The sequence below is a fragment of the Somniosus microcephalus genome, chromosome 29 (genome assembly GCF_052327205.1).
Source record: "Somniosus microcephalus isolate GS21.2 chromosome 29, FLI_Smic_1.0, whole genome shotgun sequence".
Taxonomy (NCBI): Eukaryota; Metazoa; Chordata; class Chondrichthyes; order Squaliformes; family Somniosidae; genus Somniosus; species Somniosus microcephalus.
The window spans coordinates 1,914,133-1,941,133 of record NC_141015.1 but is presented as its reverse complement, the minus strand read 5'-3'; the positions used below and the strand labels follow the sequence as shown (position 1 = coordinate 1,941,133).

The 27,001-nt window shown below is 48.4% G+C and overlaps 1 pseudogene; it reads left to right on the top strand.

Annotated features, from left to right (window-relative positions):
• The window catches only part of LOC147098192 (uncharacterized), a 104,163-nt pseudogene extending 77,753 nt beyond the window's left edge, over positions 1–26,410 (top strand).
• The last annotated feature ends 591 nt before the right edge of the window (positions 26,411–27,001 follow it).

Genomic DNA, 27,001 nt, shown 5'->3' with positions numbered 1-27,001 from the left:
TCCACTTTGAACATTCACTCTGCCCAGTCCCATTGAACATTCACTCTGCCCAGTCCCATTGAACATTCACTCTGTTCAGACCCATTGAACTTTCCTTCTGCCCAGTCCTATTGATCTTTCACTCTGACCAGACCCCATTGAACTTTTACTCAGCTCAGTCCAATTGATCTTTCACTCTGCCCAGTCCCCACTGAAATATCACTCTGCCCAGTTCCCATTGAACTTTCACTCTGCCCAGTCCCCATTGAACTTTCACTCTGCCCAGTCCCCATTAAATATTCACTCTGCCCAGTCACCATTGAACTTTATTTCTGCCCAGTCCCATTGAAATTTCAATCTGCCCAGTACACATTGAACTTTCACTCTACCCAGTCCACAATGAAATTTCACTCTGCCCAGTCCCCAGTGAACTTTCACTCTGCCCAGTCCCCATTGAACATTCACTCTGCCCAGACCCCATTAAATTTTCACTCTGACCTGTCCCCATTGAACTTTCAATCTGCCCAGTCCCATTGAAATATCACTCTGCCCAGTCCACGTTGAACTTTCCCTCTGCATAGTCCACCATGAAATTTCACTCCAACTCGTCCCCATTGAACTTTCACTCTGCCCAGTCCTCATTGAACTTTCACTCTGCCCAGTCCCCAATGAAATTTCATTCTGCCCATTCCCCATTTAACTTTCACTCTGCCCAGTCCCCATTGAACTTTCACTCTGCTCAGTCTCATTGAACTTTCACTCTGCCCAGTCCCCTTTGAAATTTCACTCTGCCCAGTCCCCTTTGAACATTACTTCTGCTCAGTCCCATTGAACATTCACTCTGCCCAGTCCCATTGATCTTTCATTCTGACCAGTCCCCAATGAAATTTCACTCTGCCCAGTCCCCATTGAACTGTCACACTACACAGTCCCCATTGAACTTTTACTCTGCCCAGCCCCATTTATCTTTAGCTCTGCCCAGTCCCCTTTGAACATTACTTCTGCTCAGTCCCATTGAACATTCACTCTGCCCAGTCCCATTGATCTTTCACTCTGACCAGTCCCCATTGAAATTTCACTCTACCCAGTCCACATTGAACATTCACTCTGCCCAGTCCCCATTAAACATTCACTCTGCCCAGTCCACATTGAGCTTTCACTCTGCCCAATACATATTGAACATTCACTCTGCCAGTCCCATTTTACTTGCACTCTGCCCAGTCCTCAATGAACTTTCACTCTGCCCTGTCCCCATTGAAATTTCATTCAGCCCAGTCCCCATTGAACATTCACTCTGCCAATTTCCCATTGAACTTTCACTCTGCCCTGTCCCCATTGAAATTTCATTCAGCCCAGTCCCCATTGAACATTCACTCTGCCAATTTCCCATTGAACTTTCACTCTGCCCAATCCTCATTGACCTTTCATTCTGCCCAGTCCCCATTGAACTTTCATTATGCCCAGTCCCATTGAATTTTCACTCTGCCCAGTCCCATTGAACTTTCACTCTGCCCAGTCCCCATTGAACTTTCATTATGCCCAGTCCCATTGATCTTTCACTCTGCCCAGTCCCATTGAACTTTCTATCTGCCTAGTCCCCATCGATCTTTCACTCTGCCCAGTCCCCATTGAACTTTCACTCTGCGCAGTCCCCATTGAACTTTCACTCTGCGCAGCCCCCATTGAACTTTCACTCTGCTCAGTCACCATTGAACATTCACTCTGCTCAGTCCCCATTGAACATTCACTCTGACCAGTCCACATTGAACTTTCACTCTGCCCAGTCCCCATTGAGCTTTCACTCTGCCCAGTCCACATTGAACTTTCACTCTTCCCAGTCCGCATTGAACTTTCACTCTTCCCAGTCCGCATTGAACTTTCACTCTGCCCAATCCTCATTGACCTTTCATTCTGCCCAGTCCCCATTGAACTTTCATTATGCCCAGTCCCATTGAATTTTCACTCTGCCCAGTCCCATTGAATTTTCACTCTGCCCAGTCCCCATTGAACTTTCATTATGCCCAGTCCCATTGATCTTTCACTCTGCCCAGTCCCATTGAACTTTCTATCTGCCTAGTCCCCATCGATCTTTCACTCTGCCCAGTCCCCATTGAACTTTCACTCTGCTCAGTCACCATTGAACATTCACTCTGCTCCGTCCCCATTGAACATTCACTCTGACCAGTCCACATTGAACTTTCACTCTGCCCAGTCCCCATTGAGCTTTCACTCTGCCCAGTCCACATTGAACTTTCACTCTTCCCAGTCCACATTGAACTTTCACTCTGCCCAGTCCCCATTGAGCTTTCACTCTGCTCAGTCCCCATTGAGCTTTCACTCTGCCCAGTCCACATTGAACTTTCACTCTTCCCAGTCCCCATTGAGCTTTCACTCTGCTCAGTCTCCATTTATCTTTCACTCTGCTCAGTCTACTGAAATTTCACTCTGCCCAATCCCCATTTATCTTTCACTCTGCTCAGTCACATTGAACTATCACCCTGCCCAGTCACAATTTATCTTTCACGCTGCTCAGTCCCATTGAGCATTCACTCTGCCCAGTCCCAATTGTGTTTTCACCCTGCCCAGAGCCTATTGAACTTTCACTCTGTCCAGTGCGCATTGACCTTTCACTCTGCCCAGGACCCCTTGAAATTTCACTCTGCCCAGTCCTCATTGAATTTTACTCTGCCCAGTTCCATTGAAAATTATTTCTGCCCAGTCCCCATTGAAATTTCACACTGCCCAGTCACCATTGAACTTTCTATCTGCCCAGTCCACATTGAACGTTCACTCTTCCCAGTCCCCATTGAACTTTCACTCTGCCCAGTCCCCGTTGAATTTTCACTCTGCTCAGTCCCCATTGAACTTTCACTCTGCTCAGTCCCCTTTGAACTTTCACTCTGCCCAGTCCCCATTGAACTTTCACTCTGCCCAGTCCCCATTGAACTTTCATTATGACCAGTCCCATTGAATTTTCACTCTGCCCAGTCCCATTGAACTTTCACTCCACCCAATCCCCATTGAACTTTCACTCTGCTCAGTCCCCTTTGAACTTTCACTCTGCCCAGTCCCCTTTGAACTTTCACTCTGCCTAGTCCCCATTGAACTTTCACTCTGCCCAGTCCCCATTGAACTTTCACTCTGCCCAGTCCCCGTTGAACTTTCACTCTGCCCAGTCCCCATTGAACTTTCATTATGACCAGTCCCCATTGAATTTTCACTCTGCCCAGTCCCATTGAACTTTCACTCCACCCAATCCCCATTGAACTTTCACTCTGCCCAGTCCCCATTGAACTTTCACTCTGCCCAGTCCCCATTGAACTTTCACTCTGCCAGTCCCCATTGAACTTTCAATCTGCTCAGTCACCATTGAACATTCACTCTGCCCAGTCCACATTCAACTTTCAATCTGCTCAATCACCAGTGAACATTCACTCTGCCCAGTCCCCATTGAACTTTCACTCTGCCAGTCCCCATTGAACTTTCAATCTGCTCAGTCACCATTGAACATTCACTCTGCCCAGTCCACATTCAACTTTCAATCTGCTCAATCACCAGTGAACATTCACTCTGCCCAGTCCCCATTGAACTTTCCCGCTGCCCAGTCCCCATTGAACTTTCACACTGCTCAGCCCCATTGAACTTACACTCTGCTCAGTCCACATTAAACTTTCACTCTGCCCAGTCCCCATGGAGCTTTCACTCTGCCCAATACATATTGAACTTTCACTCTGCTTAGTCCCCATTTATCTTTCACTCTGCTCAGTCCCGTTGAACTTTCTCTCTGCAAAGTCCCCATTTATCTTTCACTCTGCTCAGTCCCATTGAACTTTCACTCTGCTCTGTCCAAAGAAGTTTTACTCTGCCCAGCCACCAATTATCATTCACTCTGCTCAGTCCCATTGAACTTCCACTCTGCCCAGTCCCAATTTATCTTTCACGATGCTCATTCACATTGTACATTCACTCTGCCTAGTCCCCATTGAGCATTCACTCTGCTCAGTGCCTATTGATCATTCCCTGCCCAGTCTCCATTGAACTTTCACTCTACCCAGTCCACATTGAACTTTCCCTCTGCCCAGTCCCCATTGAACTTTCACTCTGCCCTGTCCCCATTGAACTTTCAATCTTCACAGTCCACATTGAACTTTCACTCTGCCCAGTCCCCATTGAACTTTCACTCTGCCCAGTCTCTATTGAATTTTCCCTCTGCTATGTCTCTGATGAACTTTCACTCTGCCAGTCCCCATTGAACTTTCACTCTGCCTAGTCCCCATTGAACTTTCGCTCTGCCAGTCCCCATTGAACTTTCGCTCTGCCAGTCCCCATTGAACTTTCAATCTTCACAGTCTACATTGAACCTTCACTCTGCCCAGTGGTCATTGAAATTTCACTCTGCCCAGTCCCATTGATCATTCACTCTCCCCAGTCCCATTGAACTTTCACTCTGCTCAGTCCCATTCAAATTTCCCTCTGCTCAATCCACATTGAACTTTCACTCTGCCCAGTCCACATTGAACTTTCACTCTCCCCAGTCCCCATTGAGCTTTCACTCTGCCCAGTCCCCATTGAACTTTCACTCTGCCCAGTCCCCATTGAGCTTTCACTCTGCCCAGTCCCCATTGAGCTTTCACTCTGCCCAGACCCATTGGACTTCCACCCTGCTCAGTCCCATTGAACTTTCACTCTGCTCAGTCCCATTGATCATTCACTCTGCCCAGTCACAATTTATTTTTCACTCTGCTCAGTCCCATTGATCATTCACTCTGCCCAGTGCCCATTGACCTTACACTCTGCCCAGTCCCCATTGATCTTTCACTCTGTCCATTCCCCATTGAAATTTCACGCTGCCCAGTCCACATTGAACTTTTACCCTGCCCAGTGCCTATTGAAATTTCACTCTGCCCAGTCCCATTGAACATTCACTCTGCCCAGTCACACTGAAAATTCACTCTGCCCAGTCCCCATTGAAATTTCCCTCTGCTCAGTCCCATTGAACTTTCACTCTGCCCAGTCCCATTGAATTTTCACTCTGCCCAATCCCATAAGAACATAAGAAGAAAAGAAATATGAGCAGGAGTAGTCCAATCGGCCCCTCGAGCCTGCTCCGCCATTCAATAAGATCATGGCTGATCTGATCCTAACCGCCAATCCACTATCACAGAACCATCTCCTGAATCTAGCAGAATTAGACACACGAAATAAGAGCAGGATCAGGCTACACGGCCCCTGGGACCGCTCCCCTACCCACAGGGCCATGACCGATCTGAACCTAGACTCTTGTCCAAATTCCTGCCCGCTCCCCGTAACCCTTAATTCCCTTTACTTCTAGGAAACTGTCTATTTCTGTTTTAAATTTATGTAATGATGTAGCTTCTACAGCTTTTTGGGGCAGCATATTCCATGGACCTACCACCCTCTGAGTGAAGTAGTTCCTCCTCATCTCAGTTTTGAAAGAGCAGCCCCTTATTCTAAGACTATGCCCCCTAGTTCTAGTTTCACCCATCATCGGGAACATCTTCCCCGCATCCACCCGATCCAACCCCTTCACAATCTTATATGTTTCAATAAGATCGCCTCTCATTCTTCTGAACTCCAATGAGTAGAGTCCCAATCCACTCAACCTCTCCTCATATGTCAATCCCCTCATCCCCGGGATTAACCAAGTGAACCTTCTTTGTACTGATTCGAGAGCAAGTATGTCCTTTTTAAGTATGGACACCAAAACTGTACGCAGTATTCCAGGTACGGTCTCACAAATACCTTGTACAACTGAAGCAATACCTCCCTATTTTTATATTCTATCCCACTAGCAATGAAAGCCAACATTCCATTGGCCTTCTTAATCACTTGCTGCACCTGCATACTAACCTTTTGAGTTTCGTGCACCAGGACCCCCAGATCCCTTTGTACTTCAGTACTTTCCAGTTTCGTGCCTTTAAGATAATAACTTGCTCTACGATTTTTCCTGCCAAAGTGCATAACCTCACACTTTCCAGTATTGTATTCCATCTGCCAAATCTCTGCCCACTTACTTAGCCTGTCTATGTCCCCTTGCAGGTTTTTTATGTCCTCCCCACTCACTACTTTCACTCCCATCTTAGTATCATCTGCAAACTTTGATATGTTACACTCGGTCCCCTCCTCCAAATCGTTAATATAGATTGTAAAGAGTTGGGGACCCAGCACTGACCCCTGCGGAACACCACTAGTTACTGATTGCCAGTCTGAGAATGAACCATTTATCCCAACTCTCTGCCTTCTGCTAGATAGCCAATCCTCTATCCATGCCAGAATATTACCCCCAATCCCGTGATTTTTTATCTGAAGCAATAATCTTTTGTGTGGCACCTTGTCAAATGCCTTTTGGAACTCTAAATACACTATTCCACTGGTTCCCCTTTATCCACCCTACATGTTACTTCCTCAAAGAACTCCAGCAAATTTGTCAAACATGACTTCCCCTTCATAAAACCATGCTGACTTTGTCCTATTAAATTATGATTATCCAAATGTCCTGTTACTGTCTCCATAATAATGGACTCCAAAATTTTACCTACCACAGATGTTAGGTTAACCGGTCTATAGTTTCCAGCCTTCTGTCTACTGCCCTTTTTAAATAAGTGTGTTACATTAGCAGTTTTCCAGTCTGCCAGGATCTTTGCCGAGTCCAGGGAGTTTTGGAAAATTATTACCAATGCATCCACAATCCCTACTGCAACTTCCCCCAAGACCCTAGGATGTAAGCCATCAGGTCCAGGTGATTTATCCGCCTTGAGTCCCATTACTTTACCGAGTACCACTTCCTTAGTGATTTTGATCGTGTTTAGCTCCTCCCCCCCCCCCCATAGCCCCCTGTTTGTCCAGTGTTGGGATATTCTTAGTGTCTTCTACTGTAAAGACTGATATAAAATATTCATTCAGTGTTTTTGCCATCTCCGTATTTCCCACCATTAATTTCCCAGTCAGATCCTCTAAGGGACCAACATTTACTTTAGCCACCCTTTTTCTTTTTATATAACTATAAAAACTCTGACTATCTGTTTTTATATTTTTTGCTAAGTTACTTTCATAATCTATCTTCCCTTTCTTAATCAATCTTTTTGTTATTTTTTGTTGTCTTTTAAAGTTTTCCCAATCCTCTATCCTCCCACTAGATTTGGCTACCTTATATGCCCTTGTTTTTAGTCGAATACTATCCTTAATTTCTTTACTTAGCCACGGATGGCTGTCTTGTCTTTTACACCCTTTCCTTCTCAGTGGAATATATATTTTTTGGAAGTTGTAAAATAACTCCTTAAATGTGCACCACTGATCATGTATCGTCTTACCCTTTAATCTATTTTCCCAATCCACTCTACTCAATTCCGCTCTCATACCTTCATAGTCTCCTTTATTCAAGCTTAGCACGCTTGTTTGAGATCCAACCTTCTCACCCTCTAATTGAATATGGAATTCAACCATGTTATCGTCACTCATTCCAAGGGGATCCTTTACTAGGACATTTTTAATTAATCCTGTCTCGTTACACAGGACCAGATCCAAGGTTGCTTGCCCCCTGGTCGGTTCAGTTACATAGTGCTCAAGAAACCCATCCCTAATACACTCAAAGAACTCATCCTCAAGGCAGCCCTGCCCAATTTGATTTGTCCAATTAATATGAGAGTTAAAATCCCCCATAATTATAGATGTTCCCTTATTACAAGCCTCAACTATTTCCTGATTGATACTCCGTCCAACAGAGTTGCCACTGTTCGGAGGCCTATAGACTATGCCCACTAGTGTTTTTTTCCCGTTATTATTCCTTACCTCCACCCAAACTGTTTCATTATCCTGATCTTTTGACCCAATATCATTTCTCTGTATTACAGTGATTCCTTCCTTTATTAACATAGCCACCCCACCTCCCCTTCCTTCCTGCCTGTCCTTCCTGATCGTTAAATAACCTGGTATGTTTAATTCCCAGGCATTGTCACCCTGCAGCCATGTTTCTACAATGGCCACAAGATCATACACATATGTAGTTATTTGCGCCATTAACTCGTCTATTTTGTTACGAATGCTACATGCATTCAGATAGAGAACTTTCAAAGATGTTTTGTGACACTTAGTTCCTGCTTTTGCCCTTTTTATTACTTTACCTTTTACTCCATACCTTCTGCCCCTTCCTGACACGCTCTGGTTTTTAATTTCCCCACTGCTACCTAAGCCTTTGACCTTCTCTGTTGTCATTTTTATTATTTGCTCTCTAGGAACCTCCCCCCCACTAGTTAGTTTAAAGCCCTCTCTACAGCCCTAGTTATATGATCCGCCAGGACTCTAGTCCCAGCACTGGCCAAGTGAAGCCCGTCCCAACGGAACAGCTCCCTCCTGCCCCAGTACTGGTGCCAGTGTCCCAGGAAGCAAAACCCATTTCTCCCACACCAGTCTTTGAGCCACACATTTAACTCTCTAATTTTATTTGTCCTAGCCAAATTTGCTCGTGGCTCAGGTAATAATCCAGACATTATTACCCTTGTGGTTCTGCTTTTTAATTTGAACCCTAGCTGCTCAAACTCCCTCAGCAGAACCTCCTTCCTTGTCCAATCTATGTCGTTGGTACCAACATGGACCACGACAACTGGATCCTCCCCCTCCCACTCCAGGTTTCTCTCCAGTCCAGAGGAGATGTCCTTTACCCTGGCACACAACCTTTGGGACTCTCGCTCTCGGCTGCAAAGAACTCTATCTATCCCCCTAACAATACTATCCCCTACCACTACAACATTTCTTTAACTCCCCCCACTTGAATGGCCCCCCGATCCACGGTGCTGTGGCCAGGTTGCTCATCCTCCCCGCAGTCCATGTTCCCATTCTCACAGGGAGCAAGAGCCTCGAACCTGTTGGACAAGAGCAAGGGCTGCGGCTCCTCCAACACTACCTCCTGGATCCCTGTACCTGCCTCACTTCTAGTCACACCATCCTGACCCTGGCCACGGACTACATCTGAATTTATTAATCTAATTAAATTTCACAGTTTCTACTGAACTTTCTCTCTGCTTAGTCCCCATTGAACTTTCACTCTGCCCAGTCTCATTGAAGCTTTTTTCTGCCCAGTCCCCGTTGAACTTTCACACTGCCCAGTCCCCATTGAACTTTCACTCTGCTCATTCCCCAGTGAAGATTCACTCTGCCCAGTCCCCATTGAACTTTCTCTCTGCCCAGTCAACAATGAACTTTCACTCTGCCCAGCCCCCATTGAAATTTCAATCTGCCCAGTCCGCATAGAACTTTCACTCTGCTCAGCCCCCATTGAACTTTCACTCTGCCCAGTTCCCATTGATCTTTCACTCTGCTCAGTCCCCATTGAACTTTCACTCTGCTCAGTCCCCATTGAACTTTCACTCTGCTCAGTCCCCATTGAACTTTCACTCTGCTCAGTTCCCATTGATCTTTCACTCTGCTCAGTCCCCATTGAACTTTCACTCTGCTCAGTTACTATTGAACTTTCACTCTGCTCAGTCCCCATTGAACTTTCACTCTGCCCAGTTCCCATTGATCTTTCACTCTGCTCAGTTTCTATTGAACTTTCACTCTGCTCAGTCCCCATTGATCTTTCACACTGCCCAGTCTACATTGATCATTCACTCTGCCCAGTCCACATTGAACTTTCACTCTGCCAAGTCACATTGAACATTCACTCTGCCAAGTCCCATTGAAATTGCACTCTGCCCAGTCCCAATTGAACTTTCATTCTGCCCAGTCCATTGAACTTTCGCTCTGCCCAGTCCCCATTGAAATTCCACTCTGCCCAGTCCCATTGAACATTCTCTCTGCCCAGTCCCCATTGAACTTTCACTCTGCCGAGTCCCATTGAAATTGCACTCTGCCCAGTCCCCATTGAACTTTCACTCTGCCCAGTCCCATTGAACATTCACTCTGCCCGGTCCCCATTGAACTTTCACTCTGCCCAGTCCCCATTGAACTTTCACTCTGCCTAGAACCCATTGAATTTTCACTCGGCCCAGTCCCATTGAACTTTCACTCTGTCCAGTCCCATTGAGCTTTCACTATGCCCAGTCATCATTGTACTTTCACTCTGCTCAGTCCCCATTAAGTTTTCACTCTGCCAAGTCCCCATTGAACTTTCACTCTGCCCAGTCTCTATTGAACATTCACACTGCTCAGTCCCCATTGAAATTTCACTCTGCCATGTCCACATTGAACATTCATTCTGCACAGTCCACATTGAAATTTCACTCTGCGGGTCCCCATTGAACTTTCACTCTGCACAGTCCCCATTGAAGTTGCACTCTGCTCAGTCCCAATTGAACATTCACTCTGCCCAGTCCAAGTTGAACATTCAATCTGCCCAGTCCCCAATGAACTTACACTCTGCCCAGTCACATTGAACTTTCACTCTGCCCAGTCCCCAATGAACTTACACTCTGCCCAGTCACATTGAACATTCTCTCTGCCCAGTCCCCATTGAACATACACTCTGCCTGGTCCCCATTGAACTTTCTCTCTGCCCAGTCCCCATTGAACTTTCCCTCTACGCAGTCCCATTGAGCTTTCACTCTGCCCAGTACCTATTGAACTTTCACTCGGCATGGTTCCATTGAAATTTCACTCTGTCCAGTCACATTGAGCTTCCACTATGCCCAGTCCTCTTGAAATTTCACACTGCTCAGGCCCCATTGAACTTTCATGCTGCCCAGTCCCATTGAACTTCCACTCTGTTCAGTCCCCATTTATCTTTCACTCTGCTCAGTCCCCATTTATCTTTCACTCTGCTCAGTCCCATTGAACTTTCACTCTGCTCAATCTGTTGAAATTTCACTCTGCCCAATCCCCATTTATCTTTCACTTTGCTCAATCACATTGAACTTTAAGCCTGCCCAGTCACAATTTATCTTGCACTCTGCTCAGTCCCATTGATCATTCACTCTGCTCAGTCCCAATTGAACTTTCACTCTGCCCAGTCCCATTGAACCTTCACTCTGCCCAGTCCCATTGAACTTTCACTCGGCCCAGTCATCATTGTACTTTCACTCTGCCCAGTCCCATTGAACTTTCACTCTGCCCAGTCCCCATTGAACTTTCACTCTGCCCAGTCCTCATTGAACTTTCACTCTGTCCAGTCCCATTGAACTTTCACTCTGTCCAGTCCCATTGATATTTCACTATGCCCAGTCATCATTGTACGTTCACCCTGCTCAGTCCCCATTAAGCTTTCACTCTGAGCAGCCCCCATTGAAATTTCACTCTGCTCAGTCCCATTGAAATTCCATTCTGCCAAGTCACTTTGAACTTTCACTCTGCACAGTCCGATTGAACTTACACTCTGCCCAGTCCCCATTGAACTTTCACTATGCCCAGTCCTCATTGAACTTTCACTCTGCCCAGTCCCCATTGAACTTTCACTCTGCCCAGTCCCCATTGAAGTTTAAATCTGCCCAATCCCCATTGATCTTTCCCTCTGCCCAGTCCCCATTGAACTTTCACTCTGCCCAGTCCCCATTGAACTTTCACTCTGCCCAGTCCACATTGAACTTTCACACTGCCCAGTCCACATTGAACTTTCACTCTGCCAATTCCCCATTGAACTTTCCCTCTGCCCAGTCCACATTGAGCTTTCACTCTGCCCAGTCCCCATTGAAATTTCACTCTGCCCAGGCCACAATACAACTTTTTCCCGCCCAGTGTGGTTGAATGTTCACCGTCCACTTAACATTGCAGCTTCACTCCGCCCAGTCCCCATTGAAATTTCACACTGCCCAGTCCCCATTGAATATTCACTCTGCCGAGTCCCCATTGAACTTTCACACTGCCCAGTCCCCATTGAACTTTCACACTGCTCAGTCCCCATTGAATATTCACTCTGCCGAGTCCCCATTGATCTTTCACTCTGCTCAGTCCCCATTGAACTTTCACACTGCTCAGTCCCCATTGAACTTTCACGCTGCTCAGTCTCTATTAAACTATACCTCTGCTAAGTCTCTATTGAACTTTCACTCTGCTCAATCCCCATTGAACTTTCACTCTGCACAGTCCCCATTGAACTTTCACTCTGCCCAGTCCCCATTGAACTTTCACTCTGCACAGTCCCTATTGAACTTTCACTCTGCTCAGTCCCAATTTAAAATTCACTCTGCCCAGTCCACATTGAACTTTCACTCTGCCCAGTCCAATTGAACTTTCCCTCTGCCCAGTCCCCATTGAACTTTCACTCTAGCCAGTCCCATTGAGCTTTCACACTGCCCAGTCCCCATTGAACTTTCACTCTGCCCAGTCCCATTGAACATTCACTCTGCCCAGTCCCCATTGAACTTTCACTCTGCTGAGTCCCATTGAAATTGCACTCTGCCTAGTCCCATTGAACATTCACTCTGCCCCGTCCCCATTGAGCTTTCCCTCTGCCCGGTCCCCATTGAGCTTTCACTCTGCCCAGTCCCCATTGAACTTTCACTCTGCCCGGTCCCCATTGAACTTTCACTCTGCCCAGTCCCCATTGAACTTTCACTCTACCCAGTCCCATTGAACTTTCACTCTGTCCAGTCCCATTGAGCTTTCACTATGCCCAGTCATCATTGTACTTTCACCCTGCTCATTCCCCATTAAGCTTTCACTCTGCGCAGTCCCCATTGAACTTTCACTCTGCTCAGTCCCATTGAACTTCCATTCTGCGAAGTCACTTTGAACTTTCACTCTGCACAGTCCGATTGAACTTACACTCTGCCCAGTCCCCATTGAACTTTCACTATGCCCAGTCCCCATTGAACTTTCACTCTGCTCAGTCCCATTGAACTTCCATTCTGCGAAGTCACTTTGAACTTTCACTCTGCACAGTCCGATTGAACTTACACTCTGCCCAGTCCCCATTGAACTTTCACTATGCCCAGTCCCCATTGAACTTTCACTATGCCCAGTCCCCATTGAACTTTCACTCTACCCAGTCCCCATTGAACTTTCACACTGCCCAGTCCACATTGAACGTACACTCTGCCCAGTCCTCATTGAACTTTCACTCTGCCCAGCCCCCATTGAAATTTCACTCGATCCAGTCCCCATTGAACTTTCACTCTACCCAGTCCCCATTGAACTTTCACACTGCCCAGTCCACATTGAACGTACACTCTGCCCAGTCCTCATTGAACTTTCACTCTGCCCAGCCCCCATTGAACTTTCACTCTGCCCAGTCCACATTGAACTTTCACTCTGCCCAGTCCTCATTGAGCTTTCACTCTGCCCAGTCCCCATTGAAATTTCACTCTGCCCAGTCCACAATGCAGCTTCTTCCTGCCCAGTCCGGTTGAATCTTCACCGTCCACTTAACATTGCAGCTTTAGTCCGCCCAGTTCCCATTGATACTTTCCTCTGCACAGCCTTCCTTTAGCAACCACGGCGCTTAGTCCAGCCTTCATTCCATTATGGGTTTATTTCCCCCACCTTCTAATCTCAGGGCCGTCACTTCCCTGTCTTCATTGAAACCTCAACCGGCCCAGTCTGGATTAAACCTTCACTCTGCACTGTTCACATTGAACCTGCATGCCGCCCAGTCCAGTCCCAATTTAGCCTTCAGCCACACAATCCCCATTGCACATTCACATCACGCAGTCCCCATTGATATTTCACTAGGCCAAGCCCCCTTTAAACATTGACAAAATACTGGGAATAAAGCCGATAAATCCTGAAGGCCTACACCCTGGAGGTCAAAAAGTGGTCGGTGCAGAGATAATGAATGCATTATCTTCCAAAATTCACTAAATTACATAAATGTCCCAACGAATTGGAAAATACCAAATTTCACCCTACTGTTCAAGAAAAGACGGAGAGAGAAATCAGGGAACCACATTCCAGTTTGCCTGACGTCAGTCGTCGGGAAAATTCTGGAATCCATTCATAAGGAAGTGGTATCAGGGCACTTAAAACATTATAATATTATTCGGCAGAGTCATCATGGTTTGTTTTATACATATTTTGAATTCAGGCGTCGATGGCAAGGCCAGCATTTATTTCCCTTCCCTAACTTCTCTTGAGAAGGTGGTGGTGACAATTGAGTAGCTTGTTAGGCCATTTCAGATGGCAGTTCAGAGTCAAACACAGTGCTGTGGGTCTGGAGTCACATGTAGGCAGCCCAAGTAAGGAGAGCAGATTTTCATCTCTAAAGGGCATTAGCGAATCAGATGGGTTTTTCCAACAATCTACCAGCTTCCTGGTTACCATTACTGCTGGATTTTTATTCCAGATGTAATTAATTAACTGAATTTAAATTCCCCAACTGCCGTGGTGGCATTTGACCTCACTTGTCCTGGTCATTAGTCCAGGCCTCTGGATTACTAGTTCCAGTAACCTAACCACTATGCTACTCCACATTGATTTATAAAAGGGAAATCGTGTTTACCAAAGTTAGTACAGATTGGTGAGTTTGTAAGTAACAAGGTAGATGATGGGAATCCAGTGAATTTCGAAAAGGAATTCGATAAGATGCCATATAAAAGGCTGCAACTCACATAAGGGTTGAAGGATTAATTGTTAATATATTAGCTGTGATATATGATTGGTTAACGGAAAGAAAATTTAGAGTAGTGATAAACAGGATATTTTCCGGTTGGCTATAACTAGTGGGTTGCGGCAAGGATCAGTGTTTGAGCCTCAGCTTTTTACAAACTATATTAATGAATGAGATGAAGGGCCCGAGGGCAATGCATATAAGTTTGGTGATGATACAAAGCTAGCTGGAAAATGAAGCTGTAAGGAGGACACTTTGGCCTAGAAATTCAGTTGGTTGCGCCAGCCATTAGCGCCTTAGGAGGAGTAGATTCCGGGCGCGAGGCGGCTTGCGCCCGGGTGAAGCGCGAACTGCACCTCGCCCCAACTTCACTAGAGATTTAGCGGCGGCGCAAAGTATTTGCGCGCGCTCAGCTGCGCGCGCAGATCATGACGTCATTTCCTCGTGCAACGCCCTTTGTGCGCCCCCAACCAGAACTTCAGTCGCGCTGCCCCATTGTGCGCCTGGCGCCCCTAGCGACTGTGAAGTGGAATGGTGCTCAGCCGATGCGGGGCGCGGGGGGCGCAAATTAAAGGGCACTCATCCTGCAATATAAAACGCTGCCATTTTGCAGCACATCTTCTTGCGAAACGGATCTTTGGAGAGAGACCAAGGTAGATAGCTTTCTGCTTTGGCCCAACACTCGGACAGGTACTTCTGGCTTCAGGCCACAGCTTTCAACAAGTTTTTGCCTTCATTGACATCTCATTGTTTGCCAGCATATTATGGGGGATGCAATGGGTGTAAACGCTGGCTTTCTCAATTACATCCAAAGGGCTCAGAGACGCCATGAGTGACTGACAGCCCTGGCTAGACGGAGAGGGGGCAACAGGCGTCGGCAAAGGAGGCCTTACCCACCCAGGGTATACCGCCAGCAGTTCTCCTATCTCCAGATGTCTGAGGAGCAGTGTGTTCGGAGGCTGCGATTCAGAAGGGAGGTGGTCACAGAGATCTGCCAGCTGCTTGCCGGTGATCTGCAGCCACAGCTGAGGTGCAGGACGTCTCTATCGGTGGTAGTGAAGGTGACGGTGGCTCTCAACTTTTATGCCACCGGCTCCTTCCAAGCCGCTACTGGCGACATTGCCAACATCTCCCAGTTCGCCGTGCATTGCTGCATCCACCAGGTGACCAATGCCCTTTTCAAAAGGAAACGTCAGTTCATCTCCTTCTCCATGGCCCTTGCCAAGCAGCAACAGCGTGCAATGGGCTTTGCAGCATTCACGGGCTTCCCCATGGTGCAGGGCGCCATTGACTGCACGCATGTGGCTTTGCGGGCACCTCTGGAGAATGCCGAGGATTACCGCAACCGGAAGGGCTACCATTCGCTGAACCTGGTGTGTGACCACAGGCAGCTCATCCTAGCTGTCAATGCCCGCTTTCCAGGCAGCAGCCATGATGCCTTCATCCTCCGACAGACTTCTGTGGCAGACATGTTCCAGGCCCAGCCTCACCCACGAGGATGGCTTATCGGGGACAAAGGCGATCCTTTGTGTACCTGGCTGATGACCCCGATCCGTGCGCACAGCACCCCTGCTGAAGAGCGATACAACGAGAGCCATCAATCGACCAGGAACATCATCGAACAAACAATCGGCGTCCTGAAGCAACGGTTCCGCTGTCTCGATCGTTCCGGGGGAGCACTGCAGTATTCGCCGGAGCGAGTCTCCCATTTCGTCGTCGTTTGCTGCATGCTGCACAACCTGGCTATCCGCAGGACTCAGCCACTGCCACCACACATTGGAGGACCACCTGAGGAGGAGGAGCAGGAGGAGGAGGAGGAGGAGGACCAGCACAGGAGGGAGGCACAAAGTGCAAGGGCCGCCCATCGCCGGCTTATTGAACGTCGGTTCTAGGCCCCCTCTCAGGGACTGGCTTGTGCCAATGTCAGCAAATGAATGTAGCCGCTCCACAAGCCCTCAGCCGAGCAGGGCAACCAGGACTTAACCAAAAAACCATGCACACAGCAATTTAACAACAAAAATTTATTGAAAACCTCTGCCCTTCCCACATTACATGCTCATGTGGAGAAGCCCCCTCCAAAAACACAAAAATACCAGTCTCGGCCTTACAAAAGGAAAGAAAGACACCAGTCTCGGCCTTACACAAATAAAGAAAGACACCAGTCTCGGCCTTACACAAAAAAAGATATACACCAGTCTCGGCCTTACACAAAAACAGATAGACACCAGTCTCGGCCTTACACCCAAACAACTGCACAAGTGTCGGCCTTCCAACAAGCACCAGGCATTTGTGCATACCTCTACTTTTTGCCCTGCGAGGACGATGCCTTGCGCATCCTTGCCTGGCCCCTGCCCGCCCTGCTCCTCCTCAATGGGAGCCCAGTGGCTGCAGCAAGGCTGGGGGAAGGCTGCTGAGGGGCAGATGGCGAGACGGCAGATGCCCTCGGGGGTCGGCCTGCACCAGCTCTGGCCTTGGAGGGGCCAGCTGCTGACTGCTCCAACTGTGGCTGGGCGGCAGCAGTCTGTCCAGCAGCTCGTGGCAGCTGCAATGGTGGAGTGGCAGTGTCGGCTGCAGGAATGGTGGCAACCTAGCAGATCGCAGGTGCTCGCTGGTCGCCTGACACATTGGCACTTGCACGGGCCAGCAGTGCAGCATGCGCAGCAACCAGCTGAAGGACAGATTGCTGGGCTGCTGCTGCACAGCGAGTGCCCTGGCGAGGCCTGGCTGATCCAGCGAGGGTGGCAGCAGTTAGTGCCCGTGTGGCCCTGGTCTGTGTCCGCAATACACCAGCCAGTGAATGGACGGCACAACTGAGCACTCGGCTAGAAGCCGACTGTGCTGCATTGATGTCCTGCACACTCCTGGCCTGTGCTGCATTGAATTGTTCCAGACTCCTGGCCTGTGCTGCACTGAATTGTTGCAGACTCCTGGCCTGTGCTGACCCGAATTCCTGCACACTCCTTGCCAGTGGCTCTATGGAGTCAGGCATCCGTGCCACTGCAGCCATGAGCTCAGTGTGCCTGCGCTCAGCCTGGATGGCCATTTCCTCTAGGAGGCGCACCTCCTCTGCGCTGACCGTCGCAGGACTGGAGGCCGCACTCACCCTCTGGGGAGAAGTCCGCCGAGCTTCCCCATCCCTCCCGCGTTGCTGCAGGCCGCTGGGCCCCGGAGCTTCACTCTCCTCCGACCCTTCCCCCCGGCTCCCCTCCAGGGAAGACGTGTCCCCTACATCGGCATGGGCTGGCACAGCTGAGGGTGGCACTGATGGGCCGGCTTCCTCTTCCTCCTCCTCGTCTTCCGGAGGGCTGACAGTGGCAGCTTGAGGGCCCGTCTCCTCACCTGGCGATTCACCATCTGAAAGCAGGAAGGCACAAGAGTAGCTTTAGAGTGAGGACAGGGCGGCAGCGAGGGAGGCATGAGTGGTGCCATTCACCGCATTGGTCGGACAGTGGCAAAGAATGCTGATCTGATGCGCAAGTGGAACGAGAGAGGTCCAAAAGGTCATGCCCTTACCATTGGTGCCCAGAACAGGGTCGGCATCTCCAGTGGCGACGGGGCCAATCAGCCGGCCTCCCATAATGCGCTCCACACGCTGGTCGAGGTCGGAGAGCTCTTTGATGTCAGGACGGCCTCCCCCGGTCTCAGTTTGGTTGCGCCGGTTGTGCGCAACCTTGGCCTGCAAAAGAAAGGACGGCCTCTAAGTACAGTGTGTAGCCCTGATCTTGTATGCACTGCCTCCCATGGTCGAATAGCTTGTACAGTGTATAGCCCTGATCTTGTCTGCACTGCCTCCCATGGTCGAATAGCTTGGACAGTGTGTAGCCCTGATCTTGTCTGCACTGCCTCCCATGGTCGAATAGCTTGGACAGTGTGTAGCCCTGATCTTGTCTGCACTGCCTTCCATGGTCGAATAACTTGGACAGTGTGTAAAGTGCTGAATGAGCAAGTGATTTTCATGCCAGTCCCATAGCTGCTGGATGAGGGCTGGCCATTAGGGATTTCAGGTCCCTTTGCCCATAATGTGAGGTGCACATGCAAGGATGAGGAGGACACTGGAAAGGGTACTCACCCTGACAACCCGAGTGAGGTCGTTTGAACTTCTTCTGGCATTGCACAGCAGTCCTGCCAACCACGCTGTTGGAAGAAACCCTGTTGGACACCTCCCTCCAGGCTTTCCGGTAGGCGCTGGGCAGCGGCCTCTTGCCACCTTCTGGATACAAAACATGGCGCCTGCGCTCCACTCCGCCAACCAGCACCCTCAGGTCACCGTCGCTGAAGCGCTGCGCTCTCTCCTTGGCCTTCTCCATAGTCCTGGGCGTTGTACAGGTGAAGCTGAAGTGGTCAGGCCTAGGTTGAGGGCTGCATAGAGTCATAGAGTTATACAGCACAGAAAGAGGCCCTTCGGCCCATCGTGTCTGCGCCGACCATCAATCCCTGTCCAGTCTAATCCCATTTTCCAGCATTTGGTCCGTAGCCTTGTATGCAATGGCATTTCAAGTGCTCATCCAAATGATTCTTGAATGTTGTGAGGGTTCCTGCCTCTACCACCCTTTCAGGCAGTGAGTTCCAGATTCCAACCACCCTCTGGGTGAGAAAGTTCCTCCTCAAATCCCCTCTAAACCTCCTGCCCCTTACCTTGAATCTATGCCCCCTTGTTATTGACCCCCCTACTAAGGGGAAAAGTTCCTCTTTACCCTATCTATGCCCCTCATCATTTTGTACACCTCAATCAGGTCCCCCCTCAGCCTTCATTGATCCAAGGAAAACAACCCCAGCCTGTTTAGTCTTTCTTCATAGCTGAGGCGCTCCATCCCAGGTAACATCCTGGTGAATCTTCTCTGCACCCTCTCCAAAGCAATCACATCCTTCCTATAGTGAGGCGATCAGAAATGCACACAGTACTCCAGCTGTGGCCTCACCAGCGTTTTGTACAGCTCCATCATAACCTCCCTGCTCTTATATTCTATGCCTCGGCTAATGAAGGCAAGTATCCCATATGCCTTTTTAACCACCTTATCTATCTGTTCCGCTGCCTTCTGGGATCTATGTACACCAAGGTCCCTCTGACCCTCTGTACTTCCTAGGGTCCTACCACTCATTGTGTATTCCCTTGCCTTATTTGTCCGTCCAAAATGCATCACCTCGCACTTTTCAGGGTTAAATTCCATTTGCCACTTTTCCGCCCATCTGACCAACCCGTCTATATCGTCCTGTAGCCTGAGGCTTTCCCCCTTGCAATTTACCACCCCACCAATTTTCGTGTCATCTGCAAACTTACTGATCATCCCTTTTACATTCTCATCCAAATCATTTATGTAGATCACAAACAACAAGGGACCCAGCACCGATCCCTGAGGTACCCCACTGGACACAGGCTTCCAGTCACAAAAGCAACCTTCGACCATCACCCTCTGCCTCCTGCCACTCAGCCAGTTTAGGATCCAACGTGCCAAGTCACCCTGGATCCCATGGGCTTTTACCTTCTTGACCAGTCTCCTATGCGGGACTTTGTCAAAAGCTTTACTGAAGTCCATGTAAACCACATCGACAGCATTTCCCTCATCCACCTCCCTAGTCACCCCCTCGAAAAATTCAATCAGATTTGTCAGACATGATTTACCCTTGACAAAGCCATGCTGACTATCCCCGATTAATCCTTGCCTCTCCAAGTGGAGACTAATTTTGTCCCTCAGAATTTTTTCCAATAATTTCCCTACCACAGATGTTAGGCTCACTGGCCTGTAATTCCCTGGTTTATCCCTGCTACCATTCTTGAATAATGGTACTACGTTAGCTGTTCTCCAGTCCTCTGGTACATCCCCTGTGGCCAGAGAGGTTCTGAAAATTTGTGTCAGTGCCCCTGCAATCTCCTCCTTTGCCTCTCACAGCAACCTGGGATACATCTCGTCCAGGCCTGGGGATTTATCCACTTTTTGGCCTGCTAAAACCGCTAGTACCTCCTCCCTCTCGATGCTAATATGTTCAAGTATGTCACAGTCCCCTTGCCCGATTTCTATGTCTACATCGTCTTTCTCCATAGTGAACACAGATGCAAAAAATTCATTTAAAACCCCACCTACATCATCTGGCTCTACACACAGATTGCCACTTTGGTCCCTAATGGGCCCTACCCTTTCCCTGGTTATCCTCTTGCCCTTAATATACTTATAAAACATCTTAGGATTTTCCTTTATTTTGCTCGCCAGTGTTATTTCATGGCCCCTCCTTGCCCTCCTAATTTCTTTTTTTATGCATGCCCCTGCACTTTTTATACTCCTCTTAGGATTTTCCTATAAGTAGCTGCTCCCAGTCCACTTTGGCCAGATCCTGCCTTATCATATTAAAATCGGCCTTTCCCCAATTTAGAACCCTTATTTCCGGGCAGTCTTTGTCTTTTTCCATGACCATCTTAAATCTCACCGAATTATGGTCACTGTCGCCAAAATGCTCTCCTACTGACACTTCCACCACTTGCCTGGCTACATTCCCTAGAATTAGGTCCAGTACCGCCCCCTCTCTTGTAGGACTTTCTACATGTTGCCTCAAAAACCTCTCCTGGATGCACTTTAAGAATTCTGCACCCTCTAAGCCTTTCACACTCTGACTATCCCAATTAATATTGGGGAAGTTGAAATCCCCCACTATTATTATCCTATTATTTTCGCACTTCTCTGAGATTTGCCTACATATCTGTTCCTCTATCTCCCCCTGACTGTTTGGGGGCCTAAAGTACACTCCCAGCAAAGAGATTGCCCCCTTTTTGTTTTTAAATTCTACCCATATGGCCTCATTAGAGGAACCCGCTAATATATCATCCCTCCTTTCAGCAGTAATTGATTCCTTAATTAAAATTGCAACACCCCCTCCCCTTTTACACCCCCCTCTGTCTCTCCTGAAGATTCTATACCCCGGAATATTGAGCTGCCAGTCCTGACACTCCCTCAACCATGTCTCCGTGATAGCAACAATATCGTACTCCCATGTGTTCAACAACAACTTCAGTTCATCCACCTTATTTGCAAGACTCCTTGCATTAAAATAAATGCCTTCCAGCCTTGCCATATTCCCTTTTGCCTTCACATATTTGCTCTGCCTTCCCAGCTGACTTGTTTTTTCCTCCGTATTTGGCTGTAAATCACCCCCTACTATAGTTCCACTCTGTATCCCATCCCCCTGCCAAGTTAGTTTAAACACCCCCCAGCAGTGCTAGCAAACCTCCCCGCAAGGATATTGGTCCCCCTCTGGTTCAGGTGTAAACCGTCCGACTTGTACAAGTCCCACCTTTCCCAGAAGCAGACCCAGTGATCCAGGAAACTAAAGCCCTCCCTCCTGCACCATCCCTTTAGCCACACATTCATCTGTTCTATCTTCCTATTCCTATACTCACTAGCACGTGGCACCGGGAGTAATCCAGAGATTACAACCTTTGAGGTCCTGCTCTTTAATCTTCTACCTAACTCCCTAAATTCTTGCTGCAGGACCTCATCCCTCTTTTTACCTATGTCGTTGGTACCAATGTGGACCACGACCTCTGCCTGTTCACCCTCCCCCTCCAGAATGCCCTGCAGCCGCTCAGTGACATCCTTGACCCTGGCACCAGGGAGGCAACAAACCATCCTGGATTCACGTCTACGGCCACAGAAACGCCTATCTGTTCCCCTTACTATAGAATCCCCTACCACTATTGCTCTCCCACTCTTTTTCCCCCCTTCCTGGGCAGCAGGAGCACCCCCAGTGCCAGGAAGTTGGCTGCTGCTGCCTTCCCCTGGTGAGTCACCCCCTCAACAGTATCCAAAACGGAAAATCTGTTTGAGAGGGGAATGGTCACAGGGGTCTCCTGCACTACCTGCCTGCTTCTATTGCTCCGCCTGGTGGTCACCCATTTCCTATCTTCCTGTGCAGCCCTTACCTGCGGTGTGACCAACTCACTAAACGTGTTATCCACGACCCTCTCAGCATCGCGAATGCTCAACAACCCATCCACCCGCAGCTCCAGCGCCTCAATGCGGTCTGCTAGTAGCTGCAGATGGATGCATCTCCGGCACACGTGGTCATCAGGGGCACTGGCAGTGTCCCTGAATTCCCACATAGTGCAAGAGGAGCATATCACGGGGCTCGGCTCTCCTGGCATGACCTTCTCTTTAATTAATTTAAATTAATTTACTATCAGTGTGCAGGGCGTGGCAGGCAAACAAATCGACCCTCCCCCTTTAAGAGCTGACCAGCGCCAGAGTGTCTGCCGTCAATCAAAAACTCACCGCAACTGCGCTGCACCCGGCCTCGGTGGTATCGCTCAGCACCGCCGGCTTAGCACCTAAAGATAGTCGTGCATCACCTGTTTTAGCGCAGCAGCAACCTCTTGGGGCGTTGCGACTGAATATCGGCGAAGGGGGCGCGACTTTGCGCCGGGCGCAAACTTTAGCGGCCGCCTGACTTTACCGCCCCAAAAGTGGCTATACTGAATTTCCAAGCCAAAGAGCCTGCAAAGTGATATAGACATGGGGGCAATAATTTGGCAGACGTAATATAACGTGAGGACGTGAGGTTATTCACCTTAGTAGCAAGATTAGAAAAAAATGTTTTTTTTAATGTTGAGAAATTATAAAATGTTGGTGTTCAGAGAGATTAAGGCCTAGAAATTCACTTTGGGCCCACCAGCTGGCGTGCGCCCAAAAGTTAGCGCTGAGCGCGGAGCCAGTTGCGCCTGTCAGATATTCAGTTTTTGCGCCCCAAGTCAGAACCGGGCGCTATTCCAGGGTGTGCCCGCCCCTGCTTGGGGCGCTGAAACTGAATTTCAGCGCTCTAGGCGCCGCTGCGCCACCCGCTGCGGAGCGGTAGGCTGCGGTACTGCAGGCCTTCTCCTTCTCTTAAGGGGGAGGTGCCTGCAACGGGGAGATCGCCGCTGGATGGTGCCGGCAAATGAGCCCGGCACCACGGAGAAGGGCCGGGTTCGCGGAAAGCAGCCGGCAATGCCGCGGGGGTGGGGTCGAGGAGGTCGGGGAAGGAGGTGTGGGCAGGCGGCCGCCGATAAAGCGGCCGGCCGCACCTCCACCTTAAAGCGCCCCACTAAGGCTACAGTTCGGCCCCGTTTTCTGATCGCTGTTTGCGGCTGCTGCGGAAGAGGCGGCCGCAACTAAATATGGCGGTCGAGCCGGTAGCGGGGTGGTAGCGGGGCACTGCGCACACCGATGATGTCATCAGTGGCGGCGCAGTGCTACTGGCTAACGCCGCCATTACCGCAGCGCTGAATATCGGCGAAAGCTCAGCAAATGGCGCAAAAGCCCTCTTTGGGCGAAAACTGGGTGCAAAGCCTACTGAATTTCTAGGCCTAAGTGTCTTCGTCATCAAACTGGTAGCATGTAGATACAGCAAGCAATTGAGAAGCCAAATGCTATGTTGGCCTTTATTGCAAGGGGTTGGAATACAAGAGTAAGGAAATCTTCTTACAATTAATTGTGCAGGGCTCTGGTGATATCATACCTGGAGTGCTGGGCAGTTTTGCTCTGCTTATCTGAGGAAAGATATACTTCCCTTAGATTCGTTGCAACGAAGGTTCACTCGATTGATCCCTGGAAATGGAGAGCTGTCCTATGATGAGAGAATGTGTAGAGTGGGCCTTTACTCTCTGCAGTTTAGAAGAATCAGTGGTGACCACATTCAAACAGATAGGATTCTGAGGGGGACTGATAGCATAGATGCTGATAGGTTGTTTCCCTGGGGGAAATAGGTAGCATAGACTAAAGATTAGGGGTCAACCATTTAACACCGCAAAGCGGAGGAATGTATTCAGTCAGAGTACTGTGAATCTTTGGAATTATCTACATGAAACGGCTGTGGATATTGATTCATTGAGCATAATCAAGGCTGAGATGGATAGGTTTTTAGACTCTAGGGGAATCAGGGGATATGGAGATTGGACGTGAAAGTGAAGTTGAGGTCGAAGATCTGCCATGATCTTATTGAATGGCTCGAGGGGACGTATGGGTAACTCCTGCTCCTAATTGTTATGATCTTATGTTTTTTAGTCACCCACCCAGTTCAATGTCAATCAGTCCTTCACCCCACACATTTCCTACTGCATTTTACCCTCGCCCGGTCCCCATCATCCCTTTACGCTGCCCTGTCACTCTTCTACCGTCAACCTGCCCAGTTCCCATTGGCCATTTACTCTGACCCGTCACCATTCTACCGTCACCCTGCCCAGTCCCCTTTGGCCTTTTGCCCTGCCCTGTCACACTTCTGCCGTCATCCTTCCCAGTTCCCATGGGCCATTTACCCATACCCATCACCATTCTACCGTCACCCTGCCCAGTCCCAATTGGCCCTTTACACTGCAAAGCATTCTGCACATTCAGCCTGCCCCATTGATACATCACTCTGGCCAATCCAGCGCTCATTAAACATGTATGTCCTCCCTCTGTATGTTCACTCCCCAAGGTCAGGATGGAATTTTCAATCCTCCGTGCCACTATTGAACCTTCATCCCACCCAGTCCTCATTGAACCTACACCCACCCAGTCCTAATTGAAACTTCACTCCCCAAAGTCCACTTTGCAATTCTAACCCGACCTGCCACAAATTAACCTCCAGTCGACCAGTCCTCATTTGAACCATCTCGACGCCCAATCCCACTGAATCTTCACTCCGTTCAGCCTCCATTGAAATGTTACCCCACAAAGTACACATTTAACCTTCACCGCGAACTAGCTCCTTTGAACGTACACTCTGCCCAATCCACATTGTATATTCGCTCCGCCGAGTCTCCATTGAACTTTCACCCCATCCAGCCCACAGAGAACCTTCACCTCGCCCAGTGCGCATTGCAGATCCAGTGTTCTTGCTCAAGTTGTGACGGCATTGTGCCTATTTCAATTTAATGGCTGCTTTCGATTCTCGAATTGCTAGTTCACTTATTGCCCCTAAATTGCCCCTATCTCATTTTCGTCCAGATTGCCATTGGTTCGTTGCCCCCAGGTGAGTCTGTGTTCTTTTAATTGTTGTTCATTTCTTATTATCACATTTACTCTCCTGAAATAATCATTTTACCACATTTCTAAATAGAAAAGTATGACTGTGCACAGAAAGGAATCAATTGGCATTATTCCATGCAAATATCGCAAAATTTCGCTCAAAAAACACTTTGGAATCAAAGTTTTTGTGTATATCGTGCATAACCTCTCCTTTGTTTCTTTCTCTTACTGTTAACTTGGTGGCGATTTTGATCCTCTCCCGAGGAAAGTGCAGTCTCTCCAAATGTGTCACTCGCTACCTGGTGGCCATGGCAATGGCCGATCTCCTGGTTGTTATCACCCACGTCATCTTAATTGTTGATATGTATTTGCCACTTTCTTTCTTGAACATTACCCCTGTGTGTTGTCTAAATGCAGTCCTGCTGTTTGCAGCTACCGTGGCCTCAGTTTGGTTCACAGTGGGTTTTACTTTTGATCGGTTTGTGGCCATTTGTTGTCAGAAGCTGAAAACAAAATATTGCACCGAGAAAATGGCGGCTGTTGTTATCGGAGTGGTGAGTGCACTGAGCTGTTTAATTAGTCTTCCAAGGTACTTTATATTTGAACCTGAATATATAATGGACAATGTACCCTGGGGTTGCGCCTTGAAACCGACGTTTTTTACTTCACCGTTATGGGCAGCATTTGACTCGTTTGATCTTACATTAACACCGTGTGTCCCGTTCTTTATGATGTTGTTGTTCAATTCTCTGACCGTCAGATATATTTTAGTGGCCAGTAGAGCGCGCACGGAGCTCCGGGGCCGCAGCCCTGGGGAGAATGGCAAGGACCCAGAGATGGAGAGCCGAAGGAAATCCATCGTTTTACTCTTCAGTATATCCGGCAGTTTTATATTGTTGTGGAGCACAGTCATTGTATACTTTGCATCTCTGCATGTATCAAATGCCCGGCACTATATGACCATTGAAATTGAATCAGTCGCATTCATGCTTCAAAATCTAAGTTCCTGCACAAACACATTCATTTACGCAGTGATCCAGACTAAATTCAGAGCAGAGCTGATCAACGGCGTGAAATTCGCACTCAATAAAATTGTTAAATTAGTTAAATCATAGAAACAGCTGTAGACTTTTTGTTTGAATTGAAATAAAAACCTCAGTTCGTGAAGATGATCACTTATTGCAGTAGCATAAAACGGGCGGATGAGGATGTGAGTGTGATGAAATATTCCATTCATCACTCATCAGTATTTCTCTGCCTGTGACTGTGGTTGGTTTCAGTTTCATTTCCATTGTATTGTACTGTGTGTAGGGCTCCGCCCATACCTGGCTCCTATGTAAGCTGGCCCAGCCTGCAGCACATCCAGTACGGCAGACTTCTGGATGGAAGATACATTCTCCTCTGTGTGTTACCTTCTAAGTCAATAAAAGCCTTGTTTTGTTTCGCTAACATCGAGTCTCGGATTTATTGAGGCATATCAATTTTATTGACTTAATTTTCAACACAATGGATCAACTCTTGAAACCCGAACGTTTGGATTTGGACCAGCATGCTTCAG